The sequence below is a fragment of the Scyliorhinus canicula genome, chromosome 11 (genome assembly GCF_902713615.1).
Source record: "Scyliorhinus canicula chromosome 11, sScyCan1.1, whole genome shotgun sequence".
In the NCBI taxonomy this organism is placed as follows: domain Eukaryota; kingdom Metazoa; phylum Chordata; class Chondrichthyes; order Carcharhiniformes; family Scyliorhinidae; genus Scyliorhinus; species Scyliorhinus canicula.
This window is the reverse complement of record NC_052156.1, coordinates 94,441,542-94,461,746: the sequence shown is the minus strand read 5'-3', so window position 1 is coordinate 94,461,746 and position 20,205 is coordinate 94,441,542.

The following is a 20,205-nucleotide window of genomic DNA, read 5'->3' as shown; positions in this document are numbered from 1 at the left end:
GTATAATTACACAATATCACACTGTGTGAGACGGGGAATGGTGTCTCAGTGTATAATTACACAATATCACCGTGTGAGACGGGGAATGGTGTACCAGTGTATATTTACACAATATCACACTGGTTGTGATGGGGAATGGTGTCTCAGTGTATAATTACACAATATCACACTGTGTGTGATGGTGTAGCCATGCTGGCCACGCAAAATGGACACTGAGCCAAAGTAAAATGGAAGACAGAAGGAAAAGCCTGTTTAGTGAGAGCAGACAGTCTGCTCTCAACTAATTAGCATTTTGCAAGCAGCAAACCAGTTTCTGGCCAGGTGCAAGATCTCCAAGCCAAAGGTGTTAATGGCAAAGCGCTTAGCATTCTGATGAGGCAGCCCAGATCCAGGCACGAACAATGGCAACATTTCCATCTCAATGTAACACTTAATTGGTTGCGCAGACAGGATGGCACCAGAGTAACGAATATCGAAACCACCCCCCAACACCGAGGAAGGCCCTCGCATTGGAGGATTTCGAAGGTAACCGTTTGGAAACGCTCCAATCGGTACCGAAAGGTAGAGCCCGCCTAGAAGGGGGCAAGGACATTAGAGAGGGGTATAAAGGCAAATTCCCCACATAGCCCGGTCTGTTAAACCCGTGCTCCGGCCCTGATAGACATCTTGCATCCTGATTCCAGCCGTTGAGCACCAGCCGCCGAAACCGTAAGTTCAACGCTCGCTACGCGATCCAAGCCCACTAGACCCCCAGTACCAGAACGCTTGCTGAAGGCTGCAGTACAAGACCAGGACGAAGGCCTCGTTCTCTGACCTTGCCTGTTCCTGTTAGATAAGTATTCTGTTCACTTAAGTTTAGTTATAGCTTAGTCTCTTAGTGTGTGCATGAGTATTTATTATAACTGTATAATAAATATTGATTGTTTGAACCTTACTAATCGGTGTATCGTCTTTATTACTTTGAACTTGACCTTGGAATACTTGTGACGGTGTCTATACGGCACCTGGCGACTCCAGAGCTGAATAAATACATAGAACAGAGCCTAGTAGTGTTAAGCACACGTCGAATACGGAGGCGTGTTAATACACTCCAATAAACGCGTTTTACGCCCATAGTAAAACGTGCAACAATGGGGAATGGTGCCTCAGTGTATAATTACACAATATCACACTGTGTGTGACGGGGAATGGTGTCTCAGTGTATAATTACACAATATCACACTGTGTGCGACGGGAATGGTGTGTGTATAATTACACAATATCACACTGCGTGACGCGGAATGGTGTCTCAGTGTATAATTACAGAACATCACACTGTGTGTGACGGGGAATAGTGTCTCAGTGTATAATTACACAATATCACACTGTGTGATGGGGAATGGTGTCTCAGTGTATAATTACACAATATCACACTGTGTGACGGGGAATGGTGTCTCAGTGTATAATTACACAATATCACACTGTGTGCGACGGGAATGGTGTGTGTATAATTACACAATATCATACTGTGTGACGCGGAATGGTGTCTCAGTGTATAATTACACAATATCACACTGTGTGACGGGGAATGGTGTCTCAGTGTATAATTACACAATATCACACTATGTGTGACGGGGAATGGTGTCCCAGTGAATAATTACACAATATCACACTGTGTGTGACGGGGAATGGTGTCTCAGTGTATAATTACACACTATCACACTGTGTGAGATGGGGAATGGTGTCTCAGTGTATAATTACACAATATCACACTGTGTGTGACGGGGAATGGTGTCTCAGTGTATAATTACACAATATCATACTCTGTGTGATGGGGAATGGTGTCTCAGTGTATAATTACACAATATCACACTGTGTGAGACGGGGAATGGTGTCCCAGTGTATAATTACACAATATGACACCGTGTGTGACGGGGAATGGTGTCTCAGTGTATAATTACACAATATCACACTGTGTGAGACGGGGAATGGTGTCTCAGTGTATAATTACACAATATCACACTGTGTGAGACGGGGAATGGTGTCTCAGTGTATAATTGCACAATATCACACTGTGTGAGACGGGGAATGGTGTCTCAGTGTATAATTATACAATATCACACCGTGTGTGACGGGGAATGGTGTCTCAGTGTATAATTACACAATATCACACTGTGTGAGACGGGGAATGGTGTCTCAGTGTATAATTACACAATATCACTGTGTGAGACGGGGAATGGTGTCTCAGTGTATAATTACAGAATATCACACTGTGTGAGACGGGGAATGGTGTCTCAGTGTATAATTACACAATATCACACTGTGTGAGACGGGGAATGGTGTCTCAGTGTATAATTACACAATATCACCGTGTGAGACGGGGAATGGTGCCCCAGTGTATAATTACACAATATCACACTGTGTGTGATGGGGAATGGTGCCTCAGTGTATAATTACACAATATCACACTGTGTGCGACGGGAATGGTGTGTGTATAATTACACAATATCACACTGTGTGACGCGGAATGGTGTCTCAGTGTATAATTACAGAATATCACACTGTGTGACGGGGAATGGTGTCTCTGTGTATAATTACACAATATCACACTGTGTGTGACGGGGAATGGTGTCCCAGTGTATAATTACACAATATCACTGTGTGACGGGGAATGGTGTCTCAGTGTATAATTACACAATATCACACTGTGTGATGGGGAATGGTGTCTCAGTGTATAATTACACAATATCACACCGTGTGTGACGGGGAATGGTGTCTCAGTGTATAATTACACAATATCACACCGTGTGTGACGGGGAATGGTGTCTCAGTGTATAATTACACAATATTACACCGTGTGTGATGGGGAATGGTGTCTCAGTGTATAATTACACAATATCACTATGTGTGACGGGGAATGGTGTCTGTGTATAATTACACAATACCACTGTGTGACGGGGAATGGTGTCTCAGTGTATAATTACACAATATCACACTGTGTGTGACGGGGAATGGTGTCTGTGTATAATTACACAATATCACACTGTGTGTGACGGGGAATGGTGTCTGTGTATAATTACACAATATCACTGTGTGACGGGGAATGGTGTCTCAGTGTATAATTACACAATATCACACTGTGTGTGACGGGGAATGGTGTCTGTGTATAATTACACAATATCACACCGCGTGTGACGGGGAATGGTGTCTGTGTATAATTACACAATATCACACTGTGTGTGACGGGGAATGGTGTCTGTGTGTAATTACACAATATCTCAGTGTGTGTGGCAGGGAATGGTGTCTCAGTGTATAATTACACAATATCACACTGTGTGTGATGGGGAATGGTGTCTCAGTGCATAATTACACAATATCACTGTGTGTGATGGGGAATGGTGTCTCAGTGTATAATTACACAATATCACACCGTGTGTGACGGGGAATGGTGTCTGTGTATAATTACACAATATCACACCGTGTGTGACAGGGTATGGTGTCTGTGTATAATTACACAATATCGCCCCGTGTGTGACGGGGAATGGTGTCAGTGTATAATTACACAATATCACACTGTGTGTGACGGGGAATGGTGTCCCAGTGTATAATTACACAATATCACACTGTGTGTGACGGGGAATGGTGTCTCAGTGTATAATTACACACTATCACACTGTGTGAGACGGGGAATGGTGTCTCAGTGTATAATTACACAATATCACACTGTGTGTGACGGGGAATGGTGTCTCAGTGTATAATTACACAATATCATACTCTGTGTGATGGGGAATGGTGTCTCAGTGTATAATTACACAATATCACACTGTGTGAGACGGGGAATGGTGTCCCAGTGTATAATTACACAATATGACACCATGTGTGACGGGGAATGGTGTCTCAGTGTATAATTACACAATATCACACTGTGTGAGACGGGGAATGGTGTCTCAGTGTATAATTACACAATATCACTGTGTGAGACGGGGAATGGTGTCTCAGTGTATAATTACACAATATCACACTGTGTGAGACGGGGAATGGTGTCTCAGTGTATAATTACACAATATCACACTGTGTGAGACGGGGAATGGTGTCTCAGTGTATAATTACACAATATCACACTGTGTGTGACGGGGAATGGTGTCTCAGTGTATAATTGCACAATATCACACTGTGTGAGACGGGGAATGGTGTCTCAGTGTATAATTATACAATATCACACCGTGTGTGACGGGGAATGGTGTCTCAGTGTATAATTACACAATATCACACTGTGTGAGACGGGGAATGGTGTCTCAGTGTATAATTACACAATATCACACTGTGTGAGACGGGGAATGGTGTCTCAGTGTATAATTACACAATATCACCGTGTGAGACGGGGAATGGTGTACCAGTGTATATTTACACAATATCACACTGGTTGTGATGGGGAATGGTGTCTCAGTGTATAATTACACAATATCACACTGTGTGTGATGGTGTAGCCATGCTGGCCACGCAAAATGGACACTGAGCCAAAGTAAAATGGAAGACAGAAGGAAAAGCCTGTTTAGTGAGAGCAGACAGTCTGCTCTCAACTAATTAGCATTTTGCAAGCAGCAAACCAGTTTCTGGCCAGGTGCAAGATCTCCAAGCCAAAGGTGTTAATGGCAAAGCGCTTAGCATTCTGATGAGGCAGCCCAGATCCAGGCACGAACAATGGCAACATTTCCATCTCAATGTAACACTTAATTGGTTGCGCAGACAGGATGGCACCAGAGTAACGAATATCGAAACCACCCCCCAACACCGAGGAAGGCCCTCGCATTGGAGGATTTCGAAGGTAACCGTTTGGAAACGCTCCAATCGGTACCGAAAGGTAGAGCCCGCCTAGAAGGGGGCAAGGACATTAGAGAGGGGTATAAAGGCAAATTCCCCACATAGCCCGGTCTGTTAAACCCGTGCTCCGGCCCTGATAGACATCTTGCATCCTGATTCCAGCCGTTGAGCACCAGCCGCCGAAACCGTAAGTTCAACGCTCGCTACGCGATCCAAGCCCACTAGACCCCCAGTACCAGAACGCTTGCTGAAGGCTGCAGTACAAGACCAGGACGAAGGCCTCGTTCTCTGACCTTGCCTGTTCCTGTTAGATAAGTATTCTGTTCACTTAAGTTTAGTTATAGCTTAGTCTCTTAGTGTGTGCATGAGTATTTATTATAACTGTATAATAAATATTGATTGTTTGAACCTTACTAATCGGTGTATCGTCTTTATTACTTTGAACTTGACCTTGGAATACTTGTGACGGTGTCTATACGGCACCTGGCGACTCCAGAGCTGAATAAATACATAGAACAGAGCCTAGTAGTGTTAAGCACACGTCGAATACGGAGGCGTGTTAATACACTCCAATAAACGCGTTTTACGCCCATAGTAAAACGTGCAACAATGGGGAATGGTGCCTCAGTGTATAATTACACAATATCACACTGTGTGTGACGGGGAATGGTGTCTCAGTGTATAATTACACAATATCACACTGTGTGCGACGGGAATGGTGTGTGTATAATTACACAATATCACACTGCGTGACGCGGAATGGTGTCTCAGTGTATAATTACAGAACATCACACTGTGTGTGACGGGGAATAGTGTCTCAGTGTATAATTACACAATATCACACTGTGTGATGGGGAATGGTGTCTCAGTGTATAATTACACAATATCACACTGTGTGACGGGGAATGGTGTCTCAGTGTATAATTACACAATATCACACTGTGTGCGACGGGAATGGTGTGTGTATAATTACACAATATCATACTGTGTGACGCGGAATGGTGTCTCAGTGTATAATTACACAATATCACACTGTGTGACGGGGAATGGTGTCTCAGTGTATAATTACACAATATCACACTATGTGTGACGGGGAATGGTGTCCCAGTGAATAATTACACAATATCACACTGTGTGTGACGGGGAATGGTGTCTCAGTGTATAATTACACACTATCACACTGTGTGAGATGGGGAATGGTGTCTCAGTGTATAATTACACAATATCACACTGTGTGTGACGGGGAATGGTGTCTCAGTGTATAATTACACAATATCATGCTCTGTGTGATGGGGAATGGTGTCTCAGTGTATAATTACACAATATCACACTGTGTGAGACGGGGAATGGTGTCCCAGTGTATAATTACACAATATGACACCGTGTGTGACGGGGAATGGTGTCTCAGTGTATAATTACACAATATCACACTGTGTGAGACGGGGAATGGTGTCTCAGTGTATAATTACACAATATCACACTGTGTGAGACGGGGAATGGTGTCTCAGTGTATAATTGCACAATATCACACTGTGTGAGACGGGGAATGGTGTCTCAGTGTATAATTATACAATATCACACCGTGTGTGACGGGGAATGGTGTCTCAGTGTATAATTACACAATATCACACTGTGTGAGACGGGGAATGGTGTCTCAGTGTATAATTACACAATATCACTGTGTGAGACGGGGAATGGTGTCTCAGTGTATAATTACAGAATATCACACTGTGTGAGACGGGGAATGGTGTCTCAGTGTATAATTACACAATATCACACTGTGTGAGACGGGGAATGGTGTCTCAGTGTATAATTACACAATATCACCGTGTGAGACGGGGAATGGTGCCCCAGTGTATAATTACACAATATCACACTGTGTGTGATGGGGAATGGTGCCTCAGTGTATAATTACACAATATCACACTGTGTGCGACGGGAATGGTGTGTGTATAATTACACAATATCACACTGTGTGACGCGGAATGGTGTCTCAGTGTATAATTACAGAATATCACACTGTGTGACGGGGAATGGTGTCTCAGTGTATAATTACACAATATCACACTGTGTGTGACGGGGAATGGTGTCCCAGTGTATAATTACACAATATCACTGTGTGACGGGGAATGGTGTCTCAGTGTATAATTACACAATATCACACTGTGTGATGGGGAATGGTGTCTCAGTGTACAATTACACAATATCACACCGTGTGTGACGGGGAATGGTGTCTCAGTGTATAATTACACAATATCACACCGTGTGTGACGGGGAATGGTGTCTCAGTGTATAATTACACAATATTACACCGTGTGTGATGGGGAATGGTGTCTCAGTGTATAATTACACAATATCACTATGTGTGACGGGGAATGGTGTCTGTGTATAATTACACAATACCACTGTGTGACGGGGAATGGTGTCTCAGTGTATAATTACACAATATCACACTGTGTGTGACGGGGAATGGTGTCTGTGTATAATTACACAATATCACACTGTGTGTGACGGGGAATGGTGTCTGTGTATAATTACACAATATCACTGTGTGACGGGGAATGGTGTCTCAGTGTATAATTACACAATATCACACTGTGTGTGACGGGGAATGGTGTCTGTGTATAATTACACAATATCACACCGCGTGTGACGGGGAATGGTGTCTGTGTATAATTACACAATATCACACTGTGTGTGACGGGGAATGGTGTCTGTGTGTAATTACACAATATCTCAGTGTGTGTGGCAGGGAATGGTGTCTCAGTGTATAATTACACAATATCACTGTGTGTGATGGGGAATGGTGTCTCAGTGTATAATTACACAATATCACACCGTGTGTGACGGGGAATGGTGTCTGTGTATAATTACACAATATCACACCGTGTGTGACAGGGTATGGTGTCTGTGTATAATTACACAATATCGCCCCGTGTGTGACGGGGAATGGTGTCAGTGTATAATTACACAATATCACACTGTGTGTGACGGGGAATGGTGTCCCAGTGTATAATTACACAATATCACACTGTGTGTGACGGGGAATGGTGTCTCAGTGTATAATTACACACTATCACACTGTGTGAGACGGGGAATGGTGTCTCAGTGTATAATTACACAATATCACACTGTGTGTGACGGGGAATGGTGTCTCAGTGTATAATTACACAATATCATACTCTGTGTGATGGGGAATGGTGTCTCAGTGTATAATTACACAATATCACACTGTGTGAGACGGGGAATGGTGTCCCAGTGTATAATTACACAATATGACACCATGTGTGACGGGGAATGGTGTCTCAGTGTATAATTACACAATATCACACTGTGTGAGACGGGGAATGGTGTCTCAGTGTATAATTACACAATATCACACTGTGTGAGACGGGGAATGGTGTCTCAGTGTATAATTGCACAATATCACACTGTGTGAGACGGGGAATGGTGTCTCAGTGTATAATTATACAATATCACACCGTGTGTGACGGGGAATGGTGTCTCAGTGTATAATTACACAATATCACACTGTGTGAGACGGCGAATGGTGTCTCAGTGTATAATTACACAATATCACTGTGTGAGACGGGGAATGGTGTCTCAGTGTATAATTACACAATATCACACTGTGTGAGACGGGGAATGGTGTCTCAGTGTATAATTACACAATATCACACTGTGTGAGACGGGGAATGGTGTCTCAGTGTATAATTACACAATATCACCGTGTGAGACGGGGAATGGTGTCCCAGTGTATAATTACACAATATCACACTGTGTGTGATGGGGAATGGTGTCTCAGTGTATAATTACACAATATCACACTGTGTGTGATGGGGAATGGTGCCTCAGTGTATAATTACACAATATCACACTGTGTGCGACGGGAATGGTGTGTGTATAATTACACAATATCATACTGTGTGACGCGGAATGGTGTCTCAGTGTATAATTACAGAATATCACACTGTGTGACGGGGAATGGTGTCTCAGTGTATAATTATACAATATCACTGTGTGTGACGGGGAATGGTGTCTCAGTGCATAATTACACAATATCACACCGTGTGTGACGGGGAATGGTGTCTCAGTGTATAATTACACAATATCACACCGTGTGTGACGGGGAATGGTGTCTCAGTGTATAATTACACAATATCACTATGTGTGACGGGGAATGGTGTCTGTGTATAATTACACAATATCACTGTGTGACGGGGAATGGTGTCTCAGTGTATAATTACACAATTTCACACTGTGTGTGACGGGGAATGGTGTCTGTGCATAATTACACAATATCACTGTGTGACGGGGAATGGTGTCTCAGTGTATAATTACACAATATCACACTGTGTGTGACGGGGAATGGTGTCTGTGTGTAATTACACAATATCTCAGTGTGTGTGGCAGGGAATGGTGTCTCAGTGTCTAATTACACAATATCACACTGTGTGTGATGGGGAATGGTGTCTCAGTGCATAATTACACAATATCACTGTGTGTGATGGGGAATGGTGTCTCAGTGTATAATTACACAACATCACACCGTGTGTGACGGGGAATGGTGTCTGTGTATAATTACACAATATCACACTGTGTGAGACGGGGAATGGTGTCTGTGTATAATTACACAATATCACACTGTGTGTGATGGGGAATGGTGTCTCAGTGTATAATTACACAATATCACACCGTGTGTGACGGGGTATGGTGTCTGTGTATAATTACACAATATCGCACCGTGTGTGACGGGGAATGGTGTCAGTGTATAATTACACAATATCACTATGTGTGACGGGGAATGGTGTCCCAGTGTATAATTACACAATATCACACTGTGTGTGACGGGGAATGGTGTCTCAGTGTATAATTATACAATATCACACCGTGTGTGACGGGGAATGGTGTCTCAGTGTATAATTACACAATATCACACTGTGTGAGACGGGGAATGGTGTCTCAGTGTATAATTACACAATATCACACTGTGTGAGACGGGGAATGGTGTCTCAGTGTATAATTACACAATATCACCGTGTGAGACGGGGAATGGTGTCCCAGTGTATAATTACACAATGTCACACTGGTTGTGATGGGGAATGGTGTCTCAGTGTATAATTACACAATATCACACTGTGTGTGATGGTGTAGCCATGCTGGCCACGCAAAATGGACACTGAGCCAAAGTAAAATGGAAGACAGAAGGAAAAGCCTGTTTAGTGAGAGCAGACAGTCTGCTCTCAACTTATTAGCATTTTGCAAGCAGCAAACCAGTTTCTCGCCAGGTGCAAGATTTCCAAGCCAAAGGTGTTAATGGCAAAGCGCTTAGCATTCTGATGAGGCAGCCCAGATCCAGGCACGAACAATGGCAACATTTCCATCTCAATGTAACACTTAATTGGTTGCGCAGACAGGATGGCACCAGAGTAACGAATATCGAAACCACCCCCCAACACCGAGGAAGGCCCTCGCATTGGAGGATTTCGAAGGTAACCGTTTGGAAACGCTCCAATCGGTACCGAAAGGTAGAGCCCGCCTAGAAGGGGGCAAGGACATTAGAGAGGGGTATAAAGGCAAATTCCCCACATAGCCCGGTCTGTTAAACCCGTGCTCCGGCCCTGATAGACATCTTGCATCCTGACTCCAGCCGTTGAGCACCAGCCGCCGAAACCGTAAGTTCAACGCTCGCTACGCGATCCAAGCCCACTAGACCCCCAGTACCAGAACGCTTGCTGAAGGCTGCAGTACAAGACCAGGACGAAGGCCTCGTTCTCTGACCTTGCCTGTTCCTGTTAGATAAGTATTCTGTTCACTTAAGTTTAGTTATAGCTTAGTCTCTTAGTGTGTGCATGAGTATTTATTATAACTGTATAATAAATATTGATTGTTTGAACCTTACTAATCGGTGTATCGTCTTTATTACTTTGAACTTGACCTTTGGAATACTTGTGACGGTGTCTATACGGCACCTGGCGACTCCAGAGCTGAATAAATACATAGAACAGAGCCTAGTAGTGTTAAGCACACGTCGAATACGGAGGCGTGTTAATACACTCCAATAAACGCGTTTTACGCCCATAGTAAAACGTGCAACAATGGGGAATGGTGCCTAAGTGTATAATTACACAATATCACACTGTGTGTGACGGGGAATGGTGTCTCAGTGTATAATTACACAATATCACACTGTGTGCGACGGGAATGGTGTGTGTATAATTACAGAATATCACACTGCGTGACGCGGAATGGTGTCTCAGTGTATAATTACAGAATATCACACTGTGTGTGACGGGGAATGGTGTCTCAGTGTATAATTACACAATATCACACTGTGTGAGACGGGGAATGGTGTCTCAGTGTATAATTACACAATATCACTGTGTGAGACGGGGAATGGTGTCTCAGTGTATAATTACACAATATCACACTGTGTGAGACGGGGAATGGTGTCTCAGTGTATAATTACACAATATCACACTGTGTGAGACGGGGAATGGTGTCTCAGTGTATAATTACACAATATCACCGTGTGAGATGGGGAATGGTGTCCCAGTGTATAATTACACAATATCACACTGTGTGCGACGGGAATGGTGTGTGTATAATTACACAATATCATACTGTGTGACGCGGAATGGTGTCTCAGTGTATAATTACAGAATATCACACTGTGTGACGGGGAATGGTGTCTCAGTGTATAATTACACAATATCACACTGTGTGTGACGGGGAATGGTGTCCCAGTGTATAATTACACAATATCACTGTGTGACGGGGAATGGTGTCTCAGTGTATAATTACACAATATCACACTGTGTGACGGGGAATGGTGTCTCAGTGTATAATTACACAATATCACACCGTGTGTGACGGGGAATGGTGACTCAGTGTATAATTACACAATATCACACCGTGTGTGACGGGGAATGGTGTCTCAGTGTATAATTACACAATATCACACCGTGTGTGACGGGGAATGGTGTCTCAGTGTATAATTACACAATATCACTATGTGTGACGGGGAATGGTGTCTGTGTATAATTACACAATATCACTGTGTGACGGGGAATGGTGTCTCAGTGTATAATTACACAATATCACACTGTGTGTGACGGGGAATGGTGTCTGTGTATAATTACACAATATCACACTGTGTGTGACGGAAATGGTGTCTGTGCATAATTACACAATATCACACTGTGTGAGACGGGGAATGGTGTCTCAGTGTATAATTACACAATATCACACTGTGTGTGACGGGGAATGGTGTCTGTGTATAATTACACAATATCACACCGCGTGTGACGGGGAATGGTGTCTGTGTATAATTACACAATATCACACTGTGTGTGACGGGGAATGGTGTCTGTGTGTAATTACACAATATCTCAGTGTGTGTGGCAGGGAATGGTGTCTCAGTGTCTAATTACACAATATCACACTGTGTGTGATGGGGAATGGTGTCTCAGTGCATAATTACACAATATCACTGTGTGTGATGGGGAATGGTGTCTCAGTGTATAATTACACAATATCACACCGTGTGTGACGGGGTATGGTGTCTGTGTATAATTACACAATATCGCACCGTGTGTGACGGGGAATGGTGTCAGTGTATAATTACACAATATCACTATGTGTGACGGGGAATGGTGTCCCAGTGTATAATTACACAATATCACACTGTGTGTGACGGGGAATGGTGTCTCAGTGTATAATTACACACTATCACACTGTGTGAGACGGGGAATGGTGTCTCAGTGTATAATTACACAATATCACACTGTGTGTGACGGGGAATGGTGTCTCAGTGTATAATTACACAAATCATACCCTGTGTGATGGGGAATGGTGTCTCAGTGTATAATTACACAATATCACACTGTGTGAGACGGGGAATGGTGTCCCAGTGTATAATTACACAATATCACACCGTGTGTGACGGGGAATGGTGTCTCAGTGTATAATTACACAATATCACACTGTGTGAGACGGGGAATGGTGTCTCAGTGTATAATTACACAATATCACACTGTGTGAGACGGGGAATGGTGTCTCAGTGTATAATTACACAATATCACCGTGTGAGACGGGGAATGGTGTCCCAGTGTATAATTACACAATATCACACTGGTTGTGATGGGGAATGGTGTCTCAGTGTATAATTACACAATATCACACTGTGTGTGATGGTGTAGCCATGCTGGCCACGCAAAATGGACACTGAGCCAAAGTAAAATGGAAGACAGAAGGAAAAGCCTGTTTAGTGAGAGCAGACAGTCTGCTCTCAACTAATTAGCATTTTGCAAGCAGCAAACCAGTTTCTGGCCAGGTGCAAGATCTCCAAGCCAAAGGTGTTAATGGCAAAGCGCTTAGCATTCTGATGAGGCAGCCCAGATCCAGGCACGAACAATGGCAACATTTCCATCTCAATGTAACACTTAGTTGGTTGCGCAGACAGGATGGCACCAGAGTAACGAATATCGAAACCACCCCCCAACACCGAGGAAGGCCCTCGCATTGGAGGATTTCGAAGGTAACCGTTTGGAAACGCTCCAATCGGTACCGAAAGGTAGAGCCCGCCTAGAAGGGGGCAAGGACATTAGAGAGGGGTATAAAGGCAAATTCCCCACATAGCCCGGTCTGTTAAACCCGTGCTCCGGCCCTGATAGACATCTTGCATCCTGACTCCAGCCGTTGAGCACCAGCCGCCAAAACCGTAAGTTCAACGCTCGCTACGCGATCCAAGCCCACTAGACCCCCAGTACCAGAACGCTTGCTGAAGGCTGCAGTACAAGACCAGGACGAAGGCCTCGTTCTCTGACCTTGCCTGTTCCTGTTAGATAAGTATTACATAAGAACATAAGAACATAAGAACTAGGAGCAGGAGTAGGCCATCTGGCCCCTCGAGCCTGCTCCGCCATTCAATTAGATCATGGCTGATCTTTTTTGGACTCAGCTCCACTTTCCGGCCCGAACACCATAACCTGTTCACTTAAGTTTAGTTATAGCTTAGTCTCTTAGTGTGTGCATGAGTATTTATTATAACTGTATAATAAATATTGATTGTTTGAACCTTACTAATCGGTGTATCGTCTTTATTACTTTGAACTTGACCTTGGAATACTTGTGACGGTGTCTATACGGCACCTGGCGACTCCAGAGCTGAATAAATACATAGAACAGAGCCTAGTAGTGTTAAGCACACATCGAATACGGAGGCGTGTTAATACACTCCAATAAACGCGTTTTACGCCCATAGTAAAACGTGCAACAATGGGGAATGGTGCCTCAGTGTATAATTACACAATATCACACTGTGTGGGACGGGGAATGGTGTCTCAGTGTATAATTACACAATATCACACTGTGTGCAACGGGAATGGTGTGTGTATAATTACACAATATCACACTGTGTGACGCGGAATGGTGTCTCAGTGTATAATTACAGAATATCACACTGTGTGTGACGGGGAATGGTGTCTCAGTGTATAATTACACAATATCACACTGTGTGATGGGGAATGGTGTCTCAGTGTATAATTACACAATATCACACTGTGTGACGGGGAATGGTGTCTCAGTGTATAATTACACAATATCACACTATGTGTGATGGGGAATGGTGTCTCAGTGTATAATTACACAATATCACACCGTGTGTGACGGGGAATGGTGTCTCAGTGTATAATTACACAATATCACACTGTGTGATGGGGAATGGTGTCTCAGTGTATAATTACACAATATCACACTGTGTGACGGGGAATGGTGTCTCAGTGTATAATTACACAATATCACACTGTGTGATGGGGAATGGTGTCTCAGTGTATAATTACACAATATCACTGTGTGACGGGGAATGGTGTCTCAGTGTATAATTACACAATATCACACTGTGTGTGATGGGGAATGGTGTCTCAGTGTATAATTACACAATATCAGTGTGTGTGATTGGGAATGGTGTCCCAGTGTATAATTACACAATATCACACCGCGTGACGGGGAATGGTGTCTGTATAATTACACAATATCACACTGTGTGTGACGGGGAATGGTGTCTGTGTGTAATTACACAATATCACACTGTGTGTGACGGGGAATGGTGTCTCAGTGTATAATTACACAATATCACACTGTGTGTGACGGGGAATGGTGTCTCAGTGTATAATTACACAATATCACACTGTGTGAGACGGGGAATGGTGTCTCAGTGTATAATTACACAATATCACACTGTGTGAGACGGGGAATGGTGTCTCAGTGTATAATTACACAATATCACACTGTGTGAGACGGGGAATGGTGTCTCAGTGTATAATTACACAATATCACACTGTGTGTGACGGGGAATGGTGTCTCAGTGTATAATTACACAATATCACACTGTGTGAGACGGGGAATGGTGTCTCAGTGTATAATTACACAATATCACTGTGTGAGACGGGGAATGGTGTCTCAGTGTATAATTACACAATATCACACTGTGTGAGACGGGGAATGGTGTCTCAGTGTATAATTACACAATATCACACTGTGTGAGACGGGGAATGGTGTCTCAGTGTATAATTACACAATATCACCGTGTGTGACGGGGAATGGTGTCTCAGTGTATAATTACACAATATCACACCGTGTGTGATGGGGAATGGTGTCTCAGTGTATAATTACACAATATCACACTGTGTGTGATGGGGAATGGTGTCTCAGTGTATAATTACACAATATCACACTGTGTGAGACGGGGAATGGTGTCTCAGTGTATAATTACACAATATCACACTGTGTGTGATGGGGAATGGTGTCTCAGTGTATAATTACACAATATCACACTGTGTGTGATGGGGAATGGTGTCTCAGTGTATAATTACACAATATCACACTGTGTGTGATGGGGAATGGTGTCTCAGTGTATAATTACACAATATCACACTGTGTGTGACGGGGAATGGTGTCTCAGTGTATAATTACACAATATCACACTGTGTGTGATGGGGAATGGTGTCTCAGTGTATAATTACACAATATCACACTGTGTGTGACGGGGAATGGTGTCTCAGTGTATAATTACACAATATCACACTGTGTGTGATGGGGAATGGTGTCTCAGTGTATAATTACACAATATCACACTGTGTGTGATGGGGAATGGTGCCTCAGTGTATAATTACACAATATCACACTGTGTGAGACGGGGAATGGTGTCTCAGTGTATAATTACACAATATCACACTGTGTGTGATGGGGAATGGTGTCTCAGTGTATAATTACACAATATCACACTGTGTGTGATGGGGAATGGTGTCTCAGTGTATAATTACACAATATCACACTGTGTGTGATGGGGAATGGTGTCTCAGTGTATAATTACACAATATCACACTGTGTGTGATGGGGAATGGTGTCTCAGTGTATAATTACACAATATCACACTGTGTGTGATGGGGAATGGTGCCTCAGTGTATAATTACACAATATCACACTGTGTGCGACGGGGAATGGTGTCTGTGTATAATTACACAATATCACACTGTGTGACGCGGAATGGTGTCTCAGTGTATAATTACAGCAATATCACACTGTGTGACGGGGAATGGTGTCTCAGTGTATAATTACACAATATCACACTGTGTGTGACGGGGAATGGTGTCCCAGTGTATAATTACACAATATCACTGTGTGACGGGGAATGGTGTCTCAGTGTATAATTACACAATATCACACTGTGTGATGGGGAATGGTGTCTCAGTGTATAATTACACAATATCACACCGTGTGTGACGGGGAATGGTGTCTCAGTGTATAATTACACAATATCACACCGTGTGTGACGGGGAATGGTGTCTCAGTGTATAATTACACAATATCACTATGTGTGACGGGGAATGGTGTCTGTGTATAATTACACAATATCACTGTGTGACGGGGAATGGTGTCTCAGTGTATAATTACACAATATCACACTGTGTGTGACGGGGAATGGTGTCTGTGTATAATTACACAATATCACACTGTGTGTGACGGGGAATGGTGTCTGTGTATAATTACACAATATCACTGTGTGACGGGGAATGGTGTCTCAGTGTATAATTACACAATATCACACTGTGTGTGACGGGGAATGGTGTCTGTGTATAATTACACAATATCACACCGCGTGTGACGGGGAATGGTGTCTGTGTATAATTACACAATATCACACTGTGTGTGACGGGGAATTGTGTCTCAGTGTATAATTACACAATATCACACTGTGTGATGGGGAATGGTGTCTCAGTGTATAATTACACAATAGCACTGTGTGTGACAGGGAATGGTGACCCAGTGTATAATTACACAATATCACACCGTGTGTGATGGGGAATGGTGTCTCAGTGTATAATTACACAATATCACTGTGTGAGACGGGGAATGGTGTCCCAGTGTATAATTACACAATATCACACTGTGTGATGGGGAATGGTGTCTCAGTGTATAATTACACAATATCACACTGTGTGTGATGGGGAATGGTGTCTCAGTGTATAATTACACAATATCACACTGTCTGTGATGGGGAATGGTGTCTCAGTGTATAGTTACACAATATCACTGTGTGTGATGGGGAATGGTGTCCCAGTGTATAATTACACAATATCAAACTGTGTGTGACGGGGAATGGTGTCTCAGTGTATAATTACACAATATCACACTGTGTGAGATGGGGAATGGTGTTTCAGTGTATAATTACACAATATCACACTGTGTGTGATGGGGAATGGTGTCCCAGTGTATAATTACACAATATCACACTGTGTGTGACGGGGAATGGTGTCCCAGTGTATAATTACACAATATCACTGTGTGTGACGGGGAATGGTGTCTCAGTGTATAATTACACATTATCACATTGTGTGATGGGGAATGGTGTCTCAGTGTATAATTACACAATATCACACTGTGTGACGGGGAATGGTGTCTCAGTGTATAATTACACAATATCACACTGTGTGATGGGGAATGGTGTCTCAGTGTATAATTACACAATGAATGAAATAAAATGAAAATGAAATTAAATGAAATGAAAATCGCTTATAGTCACGAGTAGGCTTCAATGAAATTACTGTGAAAAGTCCCTAGTCGCCACGTTCGGCGCCTGTCCGGGGAGGCTGGTACGGGAATCGAACCGTCCTGCTGGCCTGCTTGGTCTGCTTTAAAAGCCAGCGATTTAGCCGAGTGAGCTAAACCAGCCCATATCACACTGTGTGATGGGGAATGGTGTCTCGTGTATAATTACACAATATCACACTGTGTGACGGGGAATGGTGTCTCAGTGTATAATTACACAATATCACACTATGTGTGATTGGGAATGGTGTCTCAGTGTATAATTACACAATATCACACTGTGTGTGACGGGGAATGGTGTCTCAGTGTATAATTACACAATATTACACTGTGTGATGGGGAATGGTGTCTCAGTGTATAATTACACAATATCACTGTGTGTGACAGGGAATGGTGACCCAGTGTATAATTACACAATATCACACCGTGTGTGATGGGGAATGGTGTCTCAGTGTACAATTACACAATATCACTGTGTGTGACGGGGAATGGTGACCCAGTGTATAATTACACAATATCACACTGTGTGTGATGGGGAATGGTGTCTCAGTGTATAATTACACAATATCACACTGTGTGATGGGGAATGGTGTCTCAGTGTATAATTACACAATATCACACTGTGTGACGGGGAATGGTGTCTCAGTGTATAATTACACAATATCACACTGTGTGTGATGGGGAATGGTGTCTCAGTGTATAATTACACAATATCACTGTGTGTGATGGGGAATGGTGTCTCAGTGTATAATTACACAATATCACACTGTGTGACGGGGAATGGTGTCTCAGTGTATAATTACACAATATCACACTGTGTGTGACGGGGAATGGTGTCTCAGTGTATAATTACACAATATCACACTGTGTGTGACGGGGAATGGTGTCTCAGTGTATAATTACACAATATCACACTGTGTGTGACGGGGAATGGTGTCTCAGTGTATAATTACACAATATCACACTGTGTGATGGGGAATGGTGTCTCAGTGTATAATTACACAATATCACACTGTGTGACGGGGAATGGTGTCTCAGTGTATAATTACACAATATCACACTGTGTGAGACGGGGAATGGTGTCTCAGTGTATAATTACACAATATCACACTGTGTGTGATGGGGAATGGTGTCTCAGTGTATAATTACACAATATCACACTGTGTGAGACGGGGAATGGTGTCTCAGTGTATAATTACACAATATCACTGTGTGAGACGGGGAATGGTGTCTCAGTGTATAATTACACAATATCACACTGTGTGAGACGGGGAATGGTGTCTCAGTGTATAATTACACAATATCACACTGTGTGACGGGGAATGGTGTCTCAGTGTATAATTACACAATATCACACTGTGTGACGGGGAATGGTGTCTCAGTGTATAATTACACAATATCACACTGTGTGTGATGGGGAATGGTGTCTCAGTGTATAATTACACAATATCACACTGTGTGTGATGGGGAATGGTGTCTCAGTGTATAATTACACAATATCACACTGTGTGAGACGGGGAATGGTGTCTCAGTGTATAATTACACAATATCACACTGTGTGTGATGGGGAATGGTGTCTCAGTGTATAATTACACAATATCACACTGTGTGTGATGGGGAATGGTGTCTCAGTGTATAATTACACAATATCACACTGTGTGATGGGGAATGGTGTCTCAGTGTATAATTACACAATATCACACTGTGTGTGACGGGGAATGGTGTCTCAGTGTATAATTACACAATATCACACTGTGTGTGATGGGGAATGGTGTCTCAGTGTATAATTACACAATATCACACTGTGTGTGACGGGGAATGGTGTCTCAGTGTATAATTACACAATATCACTGTGTGATGGGGAATGGTGTCTCAGTGTATAATTACACAATATCACACTGTGTGTGATGGGGAATGGTGTCTCAGTGTATAATTACACAATATCACACTGTGTGAGACGGGGAATGGTGTCTCAGTGTATAATTACACAATATCACACTGTGTGTGATGGGGAATGGTGTCTCAGTGTATAATTACACAATATCACACTGTGTGTGATGGGGAATGGTGTCTCAGTGTATAATTACACAATATCACACTGTGTGTGATGGGGAATGGTGTCTCAGTGTATAATTACACAATATCACACTGTGTGTGATGGGGAATGGTGTCTCAGTGTATACTTACACAATATCACACTGTGTGTGATGGGGAATGGTGCCTCAGTGTATAATTACACAATATCACACTGTGTGCGACGGGAATGGTCTGTGTATAATTACACAATATCACACT